This window comes from Oncorhynchus mykiss, chromosome 12 (assembly GCF_013265735.2).
Source record: "Oncorhynchus mykiss isolate Arlee chromosome 12, USDA_OmykA_1.1, whole genome shotgun sequence".
In the NCBI taxonomy this organism is placed as follows: domain Eukaryota; kingdom Metazoa; phylum Chordata; class Actinopteri; order Salmoniformes; family Salmonidae; genus Oncorhynchus; species Oncorhynchus mykiss.
The window spans coordinates 20,997,888-21,022,552 of record NC_048576.1 but is presented as its reverse complement, the minus strand read 5'-3'; positions in this window follow the sequence as shown (position 1 = coordinate 21,022,552).

The following is a 24,665-nucleotide window of genomic DNA, read 5'->3' as shown; positions in this document are numbered from 1 at the left end:
TTATTACTGCAGCTTTACTGTTATTTATGTTGCTGCAGCTTTACTGTTATTTATGTTGCTACAGCTTTACTGTTATTTATGTTGCTACAGCTTTACTGTTTTTTATGTTGCTACAGCTTTACTGTTATTTATGTTGCTACAGCTTTACTGTTTTTTATGTTGCTACAGCTTTACTGTTATTTATGTTGCTACAGCTTTACTGTTATTTATGTTGCTACAGCTTTACTGTTTTTTATAATGCTACAGCTTTACTGTTTTTTATGTTGCTACAGCTTTACTGCTGTTGTTGATGGTGATGATTATTTAATTTACACTTTTTTTATTCAGGATAGCACACTAACATCACAGATAAGACAATGATGATGATATTTACATCTAAATATGACCATGACTGAAATATGACTATGCATATTCCAACGTTGAAAGGGTTTTAACGGCATCAGGTTAATCAGTAATAAGGAGGCACTTTAGCCACTCTGTGGCAGCAGGGTTTAAGAGACTCCTGGCCTGGCCACACACACACACACACACACACACACACACACACTAACACACACACACACACACTCTCTCTCTCTCTCTCTCATTCTCTCTCTTTCTTTCTCTTTCTCCTTTCATGTGGTTTACGTGACAGGCCATTACAGTCACCCTGTCTCTGGAGACACACACACATGCTCAGTATTCCAGCCAATGTTCAAGGATTCTTCAAAGCATCAGGAGCCAGAGAAAACCACAGAGGTAGGACTGAGGTGCCCAAGCATCGACCGGTTGAGGAACAGAGAACCAGCAGCCAGCAGTCTCAGACAGACAGAGAGACAGACAGACTACTACTGTTCTGAGCCACTGCACACAACACAATTAACCATCTCAACACTGCACACACTTTAACATGTATTCCCTTTATATATGATGTAAAGTTGACATCCAGTTCCCACAGTGACATACAGTAAATGCTTAAAACCCATTACACACATACATAATTGAGACATTTTCTGTTATATAATTCACATTCATAGATGTGTAGTTAAATATTTTTATTTCACCAGATATTTTAACAGGCATAACTTTTTGGGGGGCTGGCTGTCCTATGTTACAGAAAAATATCCTACCCCCTTCTTTTCTCACGTGTGAATGCAAAAGCCAGTGAGCACTAATGAAAGCACTGTAGTTTTATTTTATATGAGATTCTCTCCTATATGATCCAAATAGTAATCATGCACCTGGGACTGTACGGTGCCATTAAATGCACAGTGGGTGCATTTAATGGCACCGTACAGTCCCAGGTGCATGATTACTACTATTACAATTGTGGAATTCCTCACAAATTCCAAACCAGGACCCTCCATTCAATAACTGAGAGTAAAATGTTGAATATAAACATTGAGACCATTATATCTCCTTTATAATGAGTCTAGATTGTAGCACCATGTCAATATGTCTACCACAGGAAACTACTGATAATGACTTCTGAGGAGCATGTTTACAACAGCAGTTTTGTTTTCCTAAGGTTAGCCATTAGCTCTGTTGAAGGTCACTGAATAGGTATCCTCTCAGGGTTTCTTTCATTTACTCTCGCAGCTCCTCTGAACCTTTTTTACTGATTCATGGAAACATCAATGTTCACCGCAGCATCGAGAGAGTACATGTGATGCAGAAACACTTGTTTGTCTCAAGTTGTAATGTTCATTCACCCATCACTGTGGAACCAAATTCTTAAAAAAGTTACAGCACTGAGAAGTTGAAAGCAGAGAGCTAAGCCATCAACTGTAAAAGTGTTACTGTTTTAGACAGCTCTAAAGTGCATTGATCTACAGTATATCTGTCAATACTAATCAAACTCAAAAGTACAATATCAAATACTAATATAATTCAATAGACAGCAGACTTTCAAGGTTGTAAATTCTTGCTTTTGTGTCTTTTCTGGACATGATTTGTGTACTCTGTTTATAGGTTCAGGGGGTGAAGGCAATTCCACAAAGTCAACTGGAGGCATACAGTATATTAAAATTGCATGAACATTTGAATTGAAGTGTTTTGATCACACAGAGCAAGAAATCACAGCATTGAATTCAAACATATGGCATAGCAACTGATTATAGATCTTGAATGGAAGATTAATCGTGCACTATTGATAATTTTTCACTTCCACTTTCAACCAAAAAAATAAGCATTACAGCTACTGCATGCTCGTTGAATGATAAGTGTTAAACTCAATGTGATGGCAATGAAATGTCCCAACAACTGTGATTTGGTAGTTCTGTCATGAATGGTTCCTGTTAACAGCTAACAGCAGTTATCTACCTCATCCCTACTCCAAAACTGAAAACTAGTTCACAGTTCAATGTACTAAAATTGAAAAACGTATTCAGTGGTTTAAAGAAGGACACTGGCAATACTTCGGTACCTGTGCACTTTTGGTTGTATCTTTCCGAAAAATACTGTGGATGAAAGTTCATGGTGGCAAGAGCTTAAAAAGGATGTCCTCTTCTTTAAGAAGTTCTCTTTGCCTTTCATAGAGGTGATTACCTTGATATTTAAACCCAATACACTTCCTGGACTGTTACATAACAGTTTTGAAGCTAAGTCAAGAAGTAGGCTAGCACCTCCATTAGAACTGTATATAGCGTTTTTTCTCCAAGTTATTATTCCTGGTTAAAATGATTCACTTTAGACATGTTCGTAGAGACTTTAACTAGGGGTCAATGCCAGCCTGAGCTTTCTCCAAACACAGGTGACCTTGAGGCCTTGTGAATAGATAGCACTGTGATGTTCTGAAAAGCTTAGCCATCTAAAAAGCGGAGACAGTACAGGTGCATCTAAGCTGGGACCGAGAGACTGAAAAACAACTTCTAGCTCCAGTTCATCAGACTGTTAAACAGTCACCACTACACTCTCAGAAAAAAAGGTGTTATCTAGAACCTAAAAGGGTTCTTCGTCTGTCCCAGTAAGGAAACCCTCTGCAAAAACCCTTTTGGGTTTCAGGTAGAACCGTTTTGGTTCCAGGAAGAACCCTTTTAGGTTCCATGTACAACAGAGGGATTTAAAGGGAAGCCACAAGGGTTCTACCTGGAACCAAAAAGGGTTCTCCTACGCAGACATCCGATGAACCCTTTTGGAACCCTCTTTTCTACGAGCGGAGCCAGCCTCTGCCCAGTACCCTGCCCTGAACTTTAGTCAGTGTTAATAGCTGACTACCACCCATTACTCAACTCTGCACCTCAGAAGTGTGCTCTTCATGGATGAATTCTGGTTTCAACTGTACCGGTCAGATGGCAGACAGCGTGTATGGAGTCGTGTGGGGGAGCGGTTTACTAAAGTCAACGTTGTGAACATGGTGGTGGGGTTATTGTATGGACAGGCATAAGCTATGGACAATGAACACAATTGCATTTTATCGATGGCAATTTGAATGCACAGAGATACTGTGACAAGATCCTGAGGCCCATTGTTGTGCCATTCATCCGCCGCCATCGCCTCATGTTTCAGTGTTGATAATGCACGGCCCCATGTCACATGGATGTGTACACAATTCCTGGAATCTGGAAATGTCCCAGTTCTTTCATGGCCTGCAAACTCACCTGACATGTCAACCATTGAGCATGTTTGGGATGCATACAGATGCATATCTGTATTCCTAGTCATGTGAAATCCATACATTAGGGCCTCATATGTCTTTCAATTTACTGATTTCCTTATATGAACTGTAAATCAGTAAAAACGTAGAAATTGTTGCATGTTGCATTCATATTTTTGGTCAAAGTAGTTGAATCATTATTGAAAGATAATGGGAGAGAAGATAAAGGTCAGCTGCAGGGTGGCAAATGGTAAGCATATTGTAGTTCACAGAGAGACAGAGAAACACAGACACTTTGATCAAGACAAAGACAATCCGGGAGACACAATAGAAATTGTTATAGATTGTTCAAAAAACACACAATGTGGAACAGAGTCATGTCTGGGGATGAACAGGCAACATGCTCAATGGTTCAATACATGTTTCACTCCTTTATTACTACCCACTCTGAAAGGCAGTGTATGTTATGTCTCGTACAGTTTGAATTGAACTGTTGTGCTGTATACATTTTATTTGGAAAATATAAAACCCATACAGAGGGTTGGGAAGGGGGAGCAAAGGGGATGGGAGGGAAGGTGGATTCCTGCTGTTTCCCAAAATAATCTTATGGCTAAGTTCATCGTTTGAACCTTCGTAGGAGCATCATTAAATCTACAAGCTGTTTCCCAAAACCATAGTAACTAAAGTTGCTCTTGAAAACACTTGTTTTTTAACGACTGCCTCAGACCACTCGTAAAACAGCTAAGTGCGTCATTAAATGCTTTTTTGCCCTTTTGCGTCACTTTATACACAGAAGATCTCCGCCAAACTTAAAATCAAGACATTTAAGCTCTCTGTCTTTCTGTGACTGCTGATAACTTCAGAACTAATGTGACTACAAATACAATGCTTGTCATGACTTCCACCGAAGTTGGTCCCACTCCTTGTTCGGGCGGTGTTCGGCGGTCGACGTCACCGACCTAGCCATTGCTGATCCATTTTTCATTTTCCATTGGTTTTGTCTTCCATCACACCTGGTTTCACTCCCATCAATTACATGTTGTGTATTTAACCCTCTGTTTCCCTTCATGTTTTTGTCAGTGATTGTTTGTTGTATGTTTTGTGCAAGTCATGATCTGGTGTGCGATGGGTTTTGTACCCTTTTATATTATTTTTGTATATATTGGTTTTCAGAGTAAACATTTATTAAACTGCTCCGTTTATGCTAAGTTTACTCTCCTGCGCCTGACTTACCTGCCACCAGCATGCACTCATTACAGAATCACCGACCCATTTATGAAGTCAGCAGGACAAGGTACCCCGGCCATAGAGGTGGAGGAGCGCGTCCAGGAGCATGCTGCAATACTTCACCATCTTGGTATCGCCATGGACCGCGTTGTCCAGAAAATGGACCGCTGCGAGAGACAAGGAGTTCTTCCAGCGCCTACACCAGCACAGAGGCTCCTGCGGTGGATGACTGGGTCCGGCACGCCGAGGAAATATGGGATGCCGCCCATGTCCACCTTCAGCGCGCCGTGCTGCGCCAGAAAGTTGGTGCAGACCGTCACCGCAGTGAGGCCCCGGTGCGACCGAGTGTTAAGGGATTTTTTTATCAATAATGACTAATTATGTATACATTTCAATTTCAATACTATTATGTTACTGTATAGATGGATTAATTTTATTTTAATCCTAGTACTGAATATAATGTTTGTAATTATAATCAAGAATTAGAACAATGGCTGTCTGTTCCTTGGTAGAAACGAATGAACTTATCGTCAGACTGGCTAGAATGCTTATCTACACAGGAAAACCTTGGTTTGGTCATAAATTATCTAAATTGGAGAGAGACGATGTAGGAAGGCTTGAGAACTACACTGCCATTGTACCGGAGTGGAGGAGAGACGGGGCAGTTTGAAACCTAATGACTTCATTTTCAGTTTATAACCTGTTGTAAATCGTATCATGTTCAATACTCTAGAAAATAAACGCTAGTGCTTGATTTTGAGACTGGTCTCCGCCCATATTATGCAAATAAGTTTCTTACAAATTCTTAGAAATGGGCTTGAGTGTATTACTTTAATTGGGTATTAAACATATAGGAATTTAATTCCTCTAACACCGGGTCTGGCTCTCAACCCGAAACCTGCCCCTCCGCCTGCCCTGTCGGAAGCTGGGTCCGCGGTTTGTGGAGCCATTTAAAGTCCTGAGGAGAGTGAACAAGGTTTGTTACGGGTTATAGCTTCCCCCCGATTACCGCATGAACCCCTCGTTCCATGTGTCTCTCCTCAGGCCGTTGCGTTACGCTAACAAGGACTGCGCTGTTCCCCTCCCCCCTCTCCTTCTCCGTGGCTGATGTGAGTAAAACATTTAAACATGTTAACCTTCGCAAGGCTGCTGGCCCAGATGGCATCCCTAGCCGCGTCCTCAAAGCATGCACAGACCAGCTAGCTGGTGTGTTTACGGACATACTTAATCGCTTGCTATCCCAGTCTACTGTCCCCATAAGCTTCAAGATGGCTACCATTGTTCCTGTACCCAAGAAGGCAAAGATAACTGAACTAAATGACTACCACCCTGTAGCACTCACTTCTGTCATCATGAAGTGCTTTGAGAGACTAGTCAAGGATCATACTACCTCCACCTTACCGACCACCCAAGACCCACTTCAGTTTGCATACCGCCCCAACAGTTCCACAGACGATGCCATCGCCATCACACTGCACACTGCCCTATCCCATCTAGACAAAAGGAATACCTATGTAAGACAAAACAAAAAGAGATAATCGTGGACTTAGCAGAGGGAGCAGCACCCTATCCAAATCGAAGGGACAGCAGTGGAGAAGGTGAACATTTTAAGTTCCTCGGCATACACATCACGGACAACCTGAAATTGTCTACTCACACAGACAGTGTGGCGAAGAAGGCTCAACAATGCCTCTTCAACCTCAGGAGGCTGAAGAAATGTGGCTTGTCACCCAAAACCCTGACAAACTTTTACAGATGCACAATCGAGAGCATCTTGTCGGGCTGTATCACAGACTGGTTTGGCAACTGCACCGCCCTCAATGGCAAGGCTCCAGAGGCTGGTGCGGTCTGCACAACGCATCACCGGGGGCAAACTACCTGCCCTCCATGACACCTACAGCACCCAATGTCACAGGAAGGCCAAAATATCATCAAGGACATCAAACACCTGAGCCACTGCCTGTTCACACCGCTACCATCCAGAAGGCAAGGTCAGTACAGGTGCATCAAAGCTGGGACCGAGAGATTATTGGATTATTGGAAAAATGAATTGTGTCATGCACACAGTAGATGTCCTAATCGACTTGCCAAAACTATAGTTTGGCCGACTATAGTTTTGACAAGTCGATTAGGACATCTACTGTGTGCATGACACAATTCATTTTTCCAATAATTGTTTACAGACAATTATTGTTTTCACTTCACAGTATCACAGCTTGGAAAATTCCAGAAAATGATGTCATGGCTTTAGAAGATTCTGATAGGCTAATTGACATGATTTGAGTCAATTGGAGGTGTACCTGTGGATGTATTTCAAGGCCTACCTTCAAACTCAGTGCCTCTTTGCTTGACATCATGGGAAAATCAAAAGACCTCAGAAAAAAAATTGTGGACCTCCACAAGTCTGGTTCATCCTTGGGAGCAATTTCCAAACGCCTGAACGCCACATTCATCTATACAAACAATAGTACGCAAGTATAAACACCATGGGACCACGCAGCCGTCATACCACTCAGGAAGGAGAAGCATTCGCCATCGTTCATCCATTTAATTGCATGCACATAATCTCATTCACCCCTTTAGATTTGTGTGTATTAGGTAGTTGTTAGGGAATTGTTAGATTACTTGTTAGATACTCCACTGTCGGAACTAGAAGCACAAGCATTTCGCTACACTCACATTAACATTTGCTAACCATGTGTATGTGACAAATAAAATGTCAATGATATTAAAGGTAAACAGCAATATGACCTAGATGCAGAAAGTAAATGACATAGTGGGTCAAATCTGCAACAAGTAAGTGTAACGTCTGCTTCCAACTCACACTCTCAAACACGTAGATCCCCTGAACGTATCTCACTTTCCAGCCCACTTTCCAGCTCACACTCTCAAACACATAGATCCCCTGAACGCAGCTCACTCTCCAGATCCCAGTCACCTGAATTCTGATCACCTGTTCACACACCTGTATGTCATTTACACATACTATTTAGTTCAGTTCTTTGTACCCATCATTGTGAGGTATTGTTTGTTTTGGTACACATTTCTATTCGAAGCTCTGGTTTTGCTGTATTAGGCCATCCTCACTATCGACGCCATTTTGCCAATTCTCTGCCTGTACTTTTGCCTCGGATTTCCTGTCATCAACCTCTTGCGTGATCTCCCGGACTATGTTACTAGCCTTTTCCCTGCCTGTACTGTTGCCTATTTGGACCCCGTTTATGACCTTCTGCCTGCCCCTGGACCCAGCTGCCTGCCTCCTCCTGTGGTCCTTTACAAATAAACACCTTCTGCGCACTGTGCTTGAAACCATCTCTCTGTCTCCCTTCGTATTCATTACACTAAGAGCGTTGACGGGCAAAGTTTAACATCTCTGCTGTAACAGCCCTGGCTACCACAAGCGGAACTGTGCACATGGCAGATACTGTGTGTGACTGTGTGAAAGCAATGTCTTGCATCTCACCCATCTCAATATCTGTGGTGCTGCTCGTGGTAACTTTGTTTAGCTGAATCTACCTTTAAAATACATTTCATGTTAATTCAATTGAGTTTAATCTTGCTATTTGTGCGCTAATTTTTGCCTCAATACATTTCATGATGTGTAGCCTAACGTGTGAAATAATGTGTCAAATCTTGATTTAGTGCATTATTATAGGTTAAGCATTAGAAGAAGTCACCACAATATTTGTAGCCATATTGGTGACAATATCTCACAAAGAGCTGAGCCGTTATCATTATTGTGGAATAATTCCAATCTTAAAGTAAGATTTGAAAGGGAGAACGCTGATCCATGATCAGCGCTGCCTTTTTATTAATCATAATATAATCTACACAGAATCTTAAAAGGCATTAATAACTTGCACCATGTACTTTATTGTAATCTCAACTGCAATCCAGGTAATTTTGTTGTGCTGTTAGATGAAGCACAGTGATAAGACATTAAGTTGTATAAATAAACAAAATCGTATTCTCATTTGAATTTTGTTGTGCTTTTAAATAGTTGAAAGCACAGTGATAACACATCGGGAATCAACAAACTGGCTGCCTTTTTGAGTGGGTGAAAATAGGTTGGAATCTCATTGATCAAAGTACAGTATCTACCAAATACCGATAAGCTTAAATTCAATCACTACTGGGAAACTGGGTCCAGAACAGTCCCACCACCTTTCACCCTGACCTCCCTCCCAGGGGCCGCAGAAGTGCGCACCCTCAGGAATGTGGGATTCTGTCCACCCTTCTCTCTGTTTTGTCTCTCATAACCAACTGAGCCTGGATCCTGCTTTTTTCGCTGCACTTCCAGTTAGTGGGGAAAAAACAGAGAGTAATTGAATTTCTAGCTCGATTGGTTTTGTGATGCTCTGCTCACATTTGTCTGTGTCTGTTCACATGTAGGATCTTAGTTTGATCACCATTTTGTCCATGAGAATTTTACTGAACAGCAGGAAATGCAAACTGTATTCAAGATTTAAAAAGGCTTATGAAGTTTGTAATTTTCACTTTAAAATGTCAGACTTGATTTGCCCTAACAAAAAAATGTATCAACCACTACAAAACATTATTGTTCACATTTCCTGTCGCTGTAGGATTATTCTCCTGCTGTAGCAAACTGCCTCAAATTAAGATCCTACATCTGTATGTAATGAGTTAACAGCATGCCATATGCTGGCTGGGTGTTGTAGGATGTTGTTTGACTTGCTCTATTGAATTCATATCAGTTTTTCATGATTCAATTGCATAGTTCAATGAATTGAGGAAAGGTAACTAAAAGGGCCATATTCAATTTACAATTTTATAGTAATTTTTATTTCCCGTTTAAGGAAATCTTGTGCACTTCTGTGGACTCTGCTTTGTATGCTTGGCTGATACGCTCATCATAAGCTCATTATTGGTCTGTGACGATGGAAACAACCTATCACTTTACAATCACTAAAGAATAATGGCCTGATCAAACGGATGTCCTTGTTTTCATTTTCAGTATGATGTCTATTTAACAGTTCCTTTAGTCCCATAGTCCCTTTGTATCATACACTAATTAGGCATCATTTTAAGAGTCTTTGTGCTAGCTTTTATCTCTTAATTATCCCATGTTCAAATAACTCAATTAGTCATATCTATCCTTGAATAGCACAGTAAATCCTGATGCATTGCATTCACAATTTACATGGGAAAATTTGTCTCCCTCAGATACTTACCTAAATTTGTGCCCAATACGTTACCAAAAGCCTACTGTTTGCCTCTTGGAAGACATCAGGTGATTGAACAGAGTCAATATTTCCAAAGGTTACTCCACATTCCTCAGCTCACTCAATCCTGGGATGTGGACTAGGATTCTGTCAAGATATAAAGGATTTATTGCCAGTAACAAATGCTCTGCCTAACAACTGAGTAGAATGCCATTTCAAACTAATTAGATGGAAAGACAAGGCCAGCTTGTCAAAGGCTTATATTAACTGTTGCAACAAACAAACTCGCAGGCCAGGGCATGGGAACAAAGAATATATTTTTGCCGAATGTATTGATTTGTCAGACATCATGGACTGAGGTTCCTATGTGAGAAAACATTACTTACTAATGTGTCATGTGTGTCAACTATCCTGCTTTGATGCTTTAAACATTCTTCTAGCCCTGCTGGTGTCCCCCATGACTGATAGGTATTCTCCATTCCTCAAACAAGGCAGTTCACACTGAGGACATGTTGCAGTTCACACCGAGGACAACTGGGACTCCTTCCTCTGAGCAGAACCTTGGAAGAAGAAACACTGCAGTGACCACCATGGAGACCTTTACACCTTTCTTAGCTGCCTACAATACCTACAAGGATGTCTGCAGGTTGTTATAAATACCTGCTCAAATTATTCTCCAGTCCATAGAGAAAGTCTTCAATACAATCCCAAACTGCTTAAGACTGAGTATACAGGACCTGTCTCCAAAATCGAACTGGGCTACTGGAATCCATATAAAGCACGCCGCATTTAATATAACCAGAAGGCTGCTGCATCTGAAATTCTTTAAAACATGGCCAAGAATAGACTGTAACTCCTCTGCCCTCATTTTAGAAGATACTGGATGGACATCTAGAACATGCAGTAAGGTGTCGGGGAATCAGATTAGACCAACATTGATTGGACACTGATTATGAAAGATAATAGAGAGATTGAATGGATATGCAGACCTTATTATATGATTATCACAAGACATGCTTCCACATTGTTTTCTGCATGTGGAATTCTGAATGCATACAACATTATTTGTATTTCTTTCATTCAGCTAGTGTTTCAATCTTGCATGATTCAGTGGGTAAGACTTAATTTAGAACACAAGTTTCCCTACTCCACAGACAAACAAGCCGTTTCAAAGGCAAAATGCTAGCCCTGAGTCTCAGTGGAACTGAGCCGGTACCGAGAGGCTGCACATCTCACCTCAACCGTACAGACGGATGAAGATCCGGATGAAGTAAATAACCACTAAACTGTCTGGCTGGGTAGAAAATGAATTGTATTCTTGGTTCAGCATTATTTCTTGTTATAGTCAGTATCGAAATATAATTACAGTGGAACACCCACACAGTCACATTTTATTGTTACCTAACCCACCATTACGATGTGCCCTTTGCCGCCTTGGAAAAAACAACAGCAAAACACCACCTTTGAAAAAAAGGCAGTAAATAATTGAAGTCACTGTATCTGCACATTTCCACTAAATCTCTAGCAGCACCTAGAGGTCAGTGAGGCATTACATCACCTGGTCACACTGCCTTGGACCAGACATCAAATCAAATCAAATCAAATTGTATTTGTCACATACACATGGTTAGCAGATGTTAATGCGAGTGTAGCTAAATGCTTGTGCTTCTAGTTCCGACAATGCAGTAATAACCAACGAGTAATCTAACCTAACAATTCCACAACTACCACCTTATACACACAAGTGTAAAGGGATAAAGAATATGTACATAAAGATATATGAATAAGTGATGGTCCAGAACGGCATAGGCAATATGCAGTAGATGGTATAGAGCACAGTATATACATATGAGATGAGTAATGTAGGGTATATAAACATAAAGTGGCATAGTTTAAAGTGGCTAGTGATACATGTATTACATAAAGATGGCAAGATGCAGTAGATGCAGCAGTTTAAATGAGTACAGTATATACACATACATATGAGATGAGTAATGTAGGGTATGTAAACATTATATTAAGTGGCATTGTTAAGTGATTAGTGATAGATTTTTACATACATTTCCGTCAATTCCATTATTAAAGTGGCTGGAGTTGAGTTAGTATGTTGGCAGCAGCCACTCAATGTTAGTGGTGGCTGATTAACAGTCTGATGGCCTTGGGATAGAAGCTGTTTTTCAGTCTCTTGGTCCCTGCAAACACACACACACATATGGTAACATACGTACTATACATACACATGGATTTAGTACTGTAGACATGTGGTAATGGTGGAGTAAGGGCCTGAGGACACACAGTGTGTTGTGAAATCTGTGAATGTATTGTAATGTTTTTAAAATGGTATAAACTGCCTTAGTTTTACCTGGACTCCAGGAAGAGTAACTGCTGCTTTGGCAGCAGCTAATGGGGATCCATAATGAATACAAATGCAAATACAACCGACGAGCTTCGGAGCCGGTGTACTACGATTTGATACAACGAGCAAAGTGATCATGGTGTTTTTATGTGGCTGCAATGAAAGTGAAAGTGCAATGAAAGGGATCAGGGGTGTATTCATCCCGCCGATTCTGTTGAAAAACGTTTCTTTAATGGAAGCAAACGGATCATAACAGGGATAAACATATCTGAATTTTTCCAATAGAAACTCTTATTTGCAACTGTTGGACTAATGATTACACCCTAGATCAGCTAGATGCAGGCAAGAGTGTGCAAGGCGGTTTGAATGTGTCACTCCCTGTCACATTGATTACTCAAAATGTTCTCGACCTGTGCACCTACGTTGTAAACTTTCATTCATAGGCTAGGTTGTAGCAACCTCATGATGGGTATAGGGAAAATGTGCGTGTTATGTAGTAGCCTAAACCTATCAATGTTACATTGAGCTGGGTGAATGGAATATGAATGACTGTCATCCAATATGCTGTAATAGAAGTAAGGCCATGCTCATAAAAAACGGCACTGACCACAACTGCTAGGCTACCAACATCTCTCGCAAACTCTGCAAAACTGTGTGTGTGTGTGCAGCTGCCGCTTTCCTGGCTGCACCTCTACAACCTCTGCCGGGCTGTCCTCCTCCATCTAAACCGATGAAGGAACCAATTGCTTTTCAGCTTCCATTAACCCTCTTTCTGTTCGACCTCCTGAATCTTTTACAGTCCCTGAATTATCCATGTTGATTTTTATGCTGCCAGTGTTATTCTGGTCGATGTTATTATACTATTTCTGAATGGGTAGTGCTGTTGTCTGCTGATTGAGGGGACATTATTGATAGTCAGGGTGAACACAAAATACAGGGGGGACTTTCGGGATGTGACCCATTCAAAATGGATGAGCATTTGTGCCACTGTCATGCTCAATTTTACTCCCGGAATGTAGTTTATTCATCATCATCAAGCATTGTGTCATGGCATACATTATTCAATTACTGTACTGTACGAGGAAAAGTATGAAAATGTATGCACTCACTACTGTAAGACGCTCTGGATAAGAGTGTCTGCTAATTGACTAAAATGTACATGTAAAATGTATTTAGATGAATCTTCTCTACAGCAACCAAAACATGACAACTTTATTCTAGTATTTAGATCAGGGTATTTTGTTTTAAGGATCTTAATTTATCATTTTACTGCAGTTGGCTAAATCAGGGTCACACAGAGTGTTTCTTGGTAGTCTTAAACAAATCTACTTTGAAACAAAAGTATGGTTATGGGCTTAAACAAGAAGACACCTGTACCATGTCAGATGTACAGTATAGTTGAAATGTGTTAAATGTTGAGTTTGCATCACCATATTTTACACTTTATATACATCACAGAAAAATTAAATATAATATTTCACACAGAAATACTGGATTTTCTGCGGCTTTTCAAAAATAATGTTTATTAATTATTAAAAACATGAATAACATTCCACCCATGAGGCCACTAGGTCATTTGACTGGAAAGGCTACACAGATGAATGGACCTGGAAGTGGATCAACTGATCATAATGCCATAATTATAGAAACTTGCTGAAATTGTATTAAGACCAAACTTGAGTAACACTGAAATGGATATAAACAGTAACATTACTGCTAGAAGTAGAATTACTGTATATCGACAGAAAGCACCAAACCCTGGTTCTAAACTGGCACCCTGACTAGACCACCGTGGTCATAAGACAACACAACACAAGGTCACACACCAACATTATTCCCTCACTGAAACCCAGAGGTAAAGCCATGGCAGGGCCTGGCTCACCAATCAGGCTGGCTTAAAATATATTTAAAAAATATATATAAAAAACAAAATGAAACAAATTAATTTGATTTCTGTTTGTATTGTTATCTGACTAATTAGAAGTGTTGAAAAATGCGGTGCGATCTTCCTGGGATCTAATTGGCTATATCACAATCAAATGGTAGCTTGCTAGTCACACCGCATTTTATGGCGAAAACAAAATTCACTCATGCGCTTTTTCTAAAAGCCACAGATGGAGGATAAAGACACAACACCTACTCCACTACCACCACCGGCCGAGCCCAATCTGGTCAGAGTCGTTGTCAGCCCATGAGGAAACTAGCATGTCACGTTGAGACATTAACTTTGGAGTTCCTTAACAGAGTTACTCCATCATATGGTGCTGTGTTTTTGTTTTCTTCTTGGATATTAAACCTGATAGGTAAAATCGCAGTTGCAGTAAAACAAAAACAAAAAAACACATCGATCAAATCCATTACCTGGTTGCTGTTTTTTTGTCCGCCTTTTTTCCCCACATGCGTCTCCCTCTGTGTTTGCAGAGGTACTGGGTAATTTATCCCTCACCGGGTTCCTATTCCTCCAAGCGGGTCACAACATAGCTCTCCCAGGGCGTTGTACCCCTGCTCCGTGGCCTTGTTGGCTTGGCTGAGTTTATGGCTTCCCTTTGTGACAGGTGTGATGGTGTCAACCGCCGCCGCCATAGGGACGTGCCTGGGGGACCCATGCGCTCGGGGCGACAGAGGAGAGACAGGCCCCGGCAGGTCCCCTGACACACCCTTCCCCGGCCTCGGCCGCTTCTCCTGGTCTCAAAGGACTATGTGGGGGGCGTGTGTGGAGTCCACAATTGTACTGTCCTCAATGCTCGAGGGATACTGACTTCAATTCCGGTACCGGTCTCCATTCTTCAGGGGCCTTCGTGTGACCACGGTGACAGACCCCCGGAAGAAAACCCTGCGGCTGGAGATTTCCTCACTCCTGGACAAGGGTGTTATCCACAGGATTGAGACATCAGAACGGCTAGGTGGGTTCTACTTCCCTTATTTTGTGGTCCCAAAAAGAGATGGAGGGTTTCTACCTATTCTGGACCTCCTCAACCTCAATGTGGAGCGGACACGGTCAGTGAGAACACTTGAAGGTACTGAGGTTCCACATGCTGACCCCAGCCCACGTGTTGCAGGCCGTGTCCAGGGACCAGTGGTTTGTGACGCTGGACCTGATGGATGCATTCTTCCATGTTCCTGTTCACCCAGCTCATTGGCAGGGAGGGCTTACAAATTCATGGTTCTTCCCTTCAGCCTCTCCTTGGCACCCCGCACTTTCACAAAGTGCATGGACGCAGTCCTGGCACTTCTCACGTTCCGAGGATTGTTGATTTTCAATTACCTGGATGATTGGCTGATTGTGCCATGATCTGGACCCAGGTCCTGTTAGACAGAGATGTGCTCCTGACCCACAACGGTGGGCTGGGCATTACTGTAAACATCAGGAGTCATCTGAAGCCCACCCAGAGAGTGGCCTTCATTGGTATGGAACTGGACTCAGTCCTCATGAGAGCACACCTGCCCACCAGAAGGGTTCAGGTGATCTTATCTTGCCTCGACTACTTTCGTCAGGGGCAGGTGGTATCCGCCTGTTCGGCTGTTTGGCTTGCTGCTGATGGCAGCCTCGTTGTTGATTCCCCTGGGCCTGCTCCATCTCCGGCCTCTTCAACGGTGGTTCAACTCCCACCAGCTGCACCCAAAGCGTCACCATCACCGCTAGCTGCAGGTGACCTCACAGTGCCTCAGAGCATTGTTGAGGTGGAGCTGTCACTACTTTCTCTCAGATGGGGTGGAGATGTTGAGGATGTGCCGCCGAGAGCTGGTCAGCACAGACACCTCCCAGATCGGCTGGGGGGGGTGTGACCAAGGGCAGGTTGGCCAGCGGCTGTTGGCAACACCTTGGAGCGGCATGCACATCAATACACTATTTCTCCGAGCTGTACTGCTGGCCCTGCAGTCTTTCCTTCCACATCTGAAGGGAATACATGTCCTGGTGAGAACGGACAACACCACAGTGGTGGCTTACATCAACCATCAGGGTGGACTGAGGTCCCACCGCCTCCAAATTATGGCACGGGAGTTCCTTCTCTGGTCTGTGGGACATCTAGCGTCTCTATGCGCAGCGCACATACCTGGCATCCTAAATGTGGCAGTGAATATGTTCTCGTAGGAGGGCCCGCCACCTTGGGACTGGAGCCTATATCCCCAGGTGGTGCAGCACCTGTGAGACAAGTTCGGGAGGGTGCAGGTGGACCTGTTTTCCTCCCTGGACAATGCACACTGCCCCCTGTGGTACTCCATGTCGGAGCCACCGGGGCCTCTGGGCTTGGATGCTCTGGCTCACGATTGACCAAGGCTGGAGCTTATGCATTCCCCCGATTTCCCCTGATCCAGGCTGTGCTGGACAGGACCAGGATGGGAGAGAATCGTCTGCTTCTGGTGGCCCCATACTGGCCTAGACAACCCTGGTTCAGCCTTCTCCTGTCCCTGTTGTCTGGGACACCTTGGCAACTTCCCTTGAGACCGGACCTGCTGTCTCAGGTCGGGGGAACTCTGTGGCATCTGAGGCTGCACCACCTCAGTCTGTGGGCTTGGCCACTGAACGGCACCAATGGTTCAGGTTAGGACTACAGGAGGGTGTAAAGAACACCATGCAGAGCGCAAGGGCGCTGGTTACAACCACGGCATACCAGTTGCGCTGGCGGTTGTTCTCCTTTTGGTGCACTGGTATTGAGGTTGTGCCCGAGTCATGCGGGGTGCAGTATGTCCTCCAATACCTGCAGTCTTGCTTGGATGAGGGCTTGGCAGCCTCTACACTGAGAGGGTATTTGGCCGCTTTATCTGCCTGCCATGCAGGGTGGATGAACAGGCCAGTGGGGCGCCATCCCTTGGTCTCCAGGTTTATGAAGGGCGTTCATCACCTGAGTCCAGCTAGGACCCGCTCAATGGCGAGCTGGGATCTGGCTGTGGTCTTGGCAGCTTTGGCAAAGCCGCCTTTCAAACAGTTGGAGTCTGCCTCCCTGAAACATCTCTCTATGAAGGTGGTCCCTGTGAGGGCACTGGCTGTGAGGACACTGGGCCCTGGCTGTGAGGGCACTGGCTGCCTATGTGGAGCGGACACGGTCAGTGAGAACAACAGACCAGCTCTCTGTCTCACTGGATCGTGGAAACGATTACGACGGCATACCTTCTGGCTTGCAGGTCAGTCCTGGGATCTGTGGTGGCACATTCAACACAAGGTGTGGCTGCGTCCTGGGATCTACTGAGAGGAGTGCCCCTCGCTGATACCTGTGCTGCGGCCAGCTGGGCTTCCTCTTGTACCCTTGCTAGGTACTATTGGTTAAATGTGGTAACTCCCTCTGCGGTTGGTTCAGCGGTCCTGGGCGTCGCCTCCCCTTCCGGGGGCTGTGCCGGGACCCCCCTTCCACATCCCTGCATCTCGGTCTCGCGCTGGAACTTTGGCTGGCCAGGTCCCTCTAGCACCTACTAATCTGGTACAGGTATACCAATATATTGGAGTAATCCTATACATAGAAACATAACGAAGGTTACGTATGTAACTACGGTTATGTGAGCTGTATGGATCAAGCCAATCCTCTACGGTGCTAGAGGCGCCTCAAAAATGATGTAGAGAATATGTTGCTGCCATGGGGTATATTGGAGTGATCCATATAGCTCACATAACTGGGGTTACTTACAAAACCTTTGTTTTCTTGATTGGAATAAAGTTTGACAAGAAACGCTGTTTTCTATAAAATGTGTAGACATTTCCCCGAGGCTACTATGAAAGGCTAATTTGTTAGAGATGTATGTGAGGATTAGAAGCACCTTTGCGCTGCATGTTTCAAGCACCTGACCAGGCTAGAAAACCTTGGAAGGCAGGCATGATATTACGTATAATAATTTCATTATTTTCATGCCTGAATTCCAATACAGTAGCATTTGTTCATTCAAAGTTAGCTATTAATTTCATACATGCCATCCAGTTCAGTATATAGACATATTGTGTTTACTGATAAAAGTAGGCCTACTGTATATCAACGGAAAGCATTTTCCAGTGTCGAGCTGGTGTCTGGTCGATGCTCTGACCATGGTCCTGAATCGACCTGTTGTGCCTGTACTGTACTGTAGATCACTGCTTTAAGTAGGGGGCGTCGATCTGATATGATAATGTTGATTATTTCATGAGGTTGGACTGTCAGACTGAACACTTCATCCATTAGTCTTATATTGTGACAGTATCATTTTTCCAATTTTATAGCTGCACTTGCCTGCTGCTGTAGATTCTCTCTCACTCTTTCTCTCTTTTCTCATGCCCAGCCACACATAAATTTCTGCCTGTGCCACTGCTTAAACCTATAGTAATGGAAAGCCATATGACATACTAATGATCCATGATAATTAGGTATGCCACAAGGATACTCTATCTGCTCTAGTTTTTTACTCCAGCTCTCCTCAGTACAGTCAGACAAATATCAAACGTAAGAGATGGGGATTGCGTTCCCCAAGTGCCCTGAGCGTTTTGGTCTGGGTCTTGAATTGTGGACATGCCTCCTTCTGATTGGACGATCCCTTGGTAATGGTGTCATGCTTTATTAGCAGAAATTTGCTTCTTGCAACACTAACTCAAAAAAGTTCTGGGACACTGTAAAGTCCATGGAGAATAAGAACACCTCCTCCCAGCTGCCCACTGCACTGAAGATAGGAAACACTGTCACCACTGATAAATCCACCATAATTGAAAATTTCAATAAGCATTTTTCTACTGCTGGCCATGCTTTCCACCTGGCTACTCCTACCCCTGTCAACAGCACTGCACCCCCAACAGCAACTCGCCCAAGCCTTCCCCATTTCTCCTTCTCCCAAATCCATTCAGCTGATGTTCTGAAAGAGCTGCAAAATCTGGACCCCTACAAATCAGCCGGGCTAGACAATCTGGACCCTTTCTTTCTAAAATTATCTGCCGAAATTGTTGCCACCCCTATTACTAGCCTGTTCAACCTCTCTTTCGTGTCGTCTGAGATTCCCAAAGATTGGAAAGCAGCTGCGGTCATCCCCCTCTTCAAAGGGGGGGACACTCTTGACCCAAACTGCTACAGACCTATATCTATCCTACCATGCCTTTCTAAGGTCTTCGAAAGCCAAGTCAACAAACAGATTACCGACCATTTTGAATCTCACCATACCTTCTCTGCTATGCAATCTGGTTTCAGAGCTGGTCATGGGTGCACCTCAGCCACGCTCAAGGTCCTAAACGATATCTTAACCGCCATCGATAAGAAACATTACTGTGCAGCCGTATTCATTGATCTGGCCAAGGCTTTCGACTCTGTCAATCACCACATCCTCATCGGCAGACTCAACAGCCTTGGTTTCTCAAATGATTGCCTCGCCTGGTTCACCAACTACTTCTCTGATAGAGTTCAGTGTGTCAAATCTGAGGGTCTGTTGTCCGGACCTCTGGCAGTCTCTATGGGGGTGCCACAGGGTTCAATTCTTGGACCAACTCTCTTCTCTGTATACATCAATGAGGTCGCTCTTGCTGCTGGTGAGTCTCTGATCCACCTCTACGCAGACGACACCATTCTGTATACTTCCGGCCCTTCTTTGGACACTGTGTTAACAACCCTCCAGGCAAGCTTCAATGCCATACAACTCTCCTTCCGTGGCCTCCAACTGCTCTTAAATACAAGTAAAACTAAATGCATGCTCTTCAACCGATCACTACCTGCACCTACCCGCCTGTCCAACATCACTACTCTGGACGGCTCTGACTTAGAATACGTGGACAACTACAAATACTTAGGTGTCTGGTTAGACTGTAAACTCTCCTTCCAGACCCATATCAAACATCTCCAATCCAAAGTTAAATCTAGAATTGGCTTCCTATTTCGCAACAAAGCATCCTTCACTCATGCTGCCAAACATACCCTTGTAAAACTGACCATCCTACCAATCCTCGACTTTGGCGATGTAATTTACAAAATAGCCTCCAATACCCTACTCAACAAACTGGATGCAGTCTATCACAGTGCAATCCGTTTTGTCACCAAAGCCCCATACACTACCCACCATTGCGACCTGTACGCTCTCGTTGGCTGGCCCTCGCTTCATACTCGTCGCCAAACCCACTGGCTCCATGTCATCTACAAGACCCTGCTAGGTAAAGTCCCCCCTTATCTCAGCTCGCTGGTCACCATAGCATCTCCCACCTGTAGCACACGCTCCAGCAGGTATATCTCTCTAGTCACCCCCAAAACCAATTCTTTCTTTGGCCGCCTCTCTTTCCAGTTCTCTGCTGCCAATGACTGGAACGAACTACAAAAATCTCTGAAACTGGAAACACTTATCTCCCTCACTAGCTTTAAGCACCAACTGTCAGAGCAGCTCACAGATTACTGCACCTGTACATAGCCCACATATAATTTAGCCCTATCAACTACCTCTTTCCCAACTGTATTTAATTTATTTATTTATTTTGCTCCTTTGCACCCCATTATTTTTATTTCTACTTTGCACATTCTTCCATTGCAAAACTACCATTCCAGTGTTTTACTTGCTATATTGTATTTACCTTGCCACCAAGGCCTTTTTTTGCCTTTACCTCCCTTCTCACCTCATTTGCTCACATTGTATATAGACTTGTTTATACTTTATTATTGACTGTATGTTTGTTTTACTCCATGTGTAACTCTGTGTTGTTGTATCTGTCGAACTGCTTTGCTTTATCTTGGCCAGGTCGCAATTGTAAATGAGAACTTGTTCTCAACTTGCCTACCTGGTTAAATAAAGGTAAAATAAATAAAATAAATAAAAATGCTTTATTAGCTCAAAGCAGCAGAGATTTGCATACTGTTAAAGCCATTGGGGTTTTAGGCTGTGTGTCTGTACAGCACTTAGAGATATCAGCTGATGTAAGAAGGGCTTTATAAATACATTTGATTTGATTTGTTAAAATTCCTCCAATTAAAATAGGCCACTACAATGAAGGTGAGTAGACCACCACTACAATTTTAAACAAATATTTATGAAAAAACCACAATGAAGGTGAGTAACCACTACAATTTTAAACAAATATTTTTTTTAAATCTAATCAAATTACACAACAATAACGAGGCTATATACAGGGGGTACCAATACGAGTCAATGTGTGGGAGTACAGGTTAGTCAAGGTAATTTGTAAAGTTACTATACATAGATAATAAACAGCGAGTAGCAGCAGCAGTGTAAGAACAGAGGGGGGTCAATGTAAATAGTCAGTGTGGCCATTTATTTTATTTTTCAGCAGTCTTATGGCTTGGGGCTAGAAGCTGTTACGGAGCCTTTTGGTCCTAGACTTAGTATTCCAGTACCGCTTGCCGTGCGGTAGCAGAGAGTCTCGATGACTCTATGACAGTCTATGATTTGTGAGTAGAGTCTTTTTGGGGGCCTTTCTCTGCCTAGTATATAGGTCCTGGATGTCAGGAAGCTTGGCCCCAGTGATGTACTGGGCCGTACGCACTATCCTCTGTAACGCCTTACGGTCAGATGCCGAGCAGTTTCCATACCAGGTGCTGATGCAACCGGTCATGATGCTCTCGATGGTGCATCTGTATAATGCAGGCAAACTTAAATCTCTAGACCACCTTTACTCCACAAACAGAGATGCACATAAAGATCTCCCTCGCCCTCCAATTGGCAAATGTGACCATAATTCTATCCTCCTGATTCCTGCTTACAAGCAAAAACTAAAGCAAGAAGTACCCGTGACTCGCTCAATACAGAACTGGTCAGATTACGCGGATGTAACGTTTGTCGTCGGAATTGATGAAGCTGGTGACTGAGGTGGTATACTGATCATTGCCCTTGGATGAATCCCGGAACATATTTCAGTCTGTGCTAGCAAAACAGACCTGTGGCGTAGCCTCCGCTGTCACTCCCTGACCTTAAAGAACTGTTTTATTTCTCTATTTGGTTAGGTCAAGGTGTGATTTGGGGTGGGCATTCTATGTTCTCTATTTCTTTGTGTTTGGCCGAGTGTGGTTCCCAATCAGAGGCAGCTGTCTTTCGTTGTCTCTGATTGGGGATCGTACTTAGGCAGCCCTTTTTCCCTCCTTCAGTGTGGGATCTTGTCTTTGTTTTGTCGTGGAAATTTCCTCTATTTACCAAATCATGGGAGCAAACCACACACACAAGTCAGAGTTAGTTATAAAAGTACATCTTTAATTATATGAGCTCTATCACAATCCTGTGACTCTCAGATAAATTTAGTGTCTCTCAATGAATTTACTGAGAGCCCCTTCCACATTGCAATAGCCTTTTGACTTTCAACAGTTCAGTATGTCTAATGAAAAGTTGAGAGTCCCCACACAATCGCAAAATGGGATCCTTTATAGCAAAGATCACACATAGTCAGACAGCATAGACATAATTCATCGTTCAGCTTGGTCTCCTTTCCCAAACCCCAGAACCATAAACCAATCCTCCATATCAACAGGCATATATCAAATTGTCATTTAGATACAACCCACTCTAAATACAAACTCACGGAGAGGAGAGTGAGGCTATAGGTTAAGATAAAAGGGAACATGAGAATGATTCCAGACACTGCCACCCTCCTTTCCCCACTAGAAAAAGGTAGGGAGTAAAATATATGTTTACACATGATGACACTTTGACCTCTCCCCTCTCTGTGGCCCATGCAACTTAGTTTTGACATAGAACAGATAACTGCAACCTCGCCACAGCATTATACAAAAATACCATTCTGATGAGAAGTAACTTACACCCATTTGATGAATATAAAAACATCTTACATATGTTACCAACAAATTCTGAATATTCCCTAACATTCCCCTCTCAAGGGACTCAGTCCCTTCTAAAGAATCAGAATATTAATTACATACTCAATATTTTAAAATTCAAATCCCCTCAATGTCAAATACCTTAGCTTATATGTAAGCTTTCTCCCTTCTGAAACTAAGTTTACAACCTTTATTCTACAAGACAAACTTGCACATGTTTAATAACACAGAATAATCCATTTGAGGAAAATAAAAACATAAAATATTTATGCTCTTCAAGTTACATGAGAACCAGTGTCTAAACACAGGCCTCCTTACAACATATAGGACAGACATCCCTCTAAGTACTCATGCTCAGAAATATACTCAGGAATAGAGAATAGGTCATTGAAATCATTCATATTCCAAATCATAAGTAACAACCCAACTATTTATCAAACCAATATTTAGAATAGCACTCCTCAGTGATTCAAATGTGTCTTATCACTCAAAGTAAAAACCTCAATTTAACACACATCATTATTAGCAGATTTACATACAGTATAATTATCCCATAATTCTACTATTAACTTTTTTAATCATGATTTAAATACAGATCAGTATCTCAATGCATTCTTAATCTAAATTACTACAATTTACATGGTGTAGACCTCTTCAATCAATCTGATACCACAAAAGTATAAACAATTTTAATGGCACAGTTTGATTAAACCCCCCTTACACAGGCACGGCATCTTCTGGCATCTTTGTTTTTCTTCAGATAGCTTTACAGTTCAAAGTGGACGGCCCATGATAATGTCCCAATTTCAATGTCTCATCTTTACCACTCATGTCTTGTCCATTCGTCAACCAACATACCAGCATAATAAGAAAATGTTAGAACAGATCTTTCTCCATGATCACTCCAAGTGGACTCCTCACAGTATGACAGAACCATGAAAGAAAAGCAGTTGATAGCTTAGATCTGATACTGTACACCAATTTCTGGCTTGGTTCTTTTCTCTCGGTAGAAGTGGTTTGGAAAGCCTCCTTCAATGCCTTTGTCTCTCTTCTTCAGCCAGTTAGAGGGGGTTTTGAGGTACACACACCATTCGGTCCAAATTAGTTCTTTCATGCATTAAGATACCGTCTGATGTCACTTTTCATGATAACCTCGAAAGAACAGATCAGAACAACAGTTTAGTTCAGTTCATTAACTACATGATAAATGATTACTTTTACCAATTATTCTTAATTCTTAACACACATATCTAAACATATTTCACAGAGAATATCAAAACATTCTATTGAAACTATTCTTTCAAATTGGTTTATACTCCCCATCTCACTGTCAACTCCATCGTAGAGCCAAGGATCACGAAATTAGACCTATATCTCTCGGGAATAGAACAAAACAAACACAACAAATACAATACACTCAACAATACAATAAACTCAACAATACAATACACTCATTCACATATCACTTAAGTTGTATAACTTCAATTCAAACCCTCAAAAAACGGAATCCTCCCCCATGTTTTACACACATCTCTCCGTATGAGAGTAATGTAAAACAAAACTGAAAACAAATGTAAAACAACATTTCAGCTAACCTAATCAAATTAAAATCACTAAAC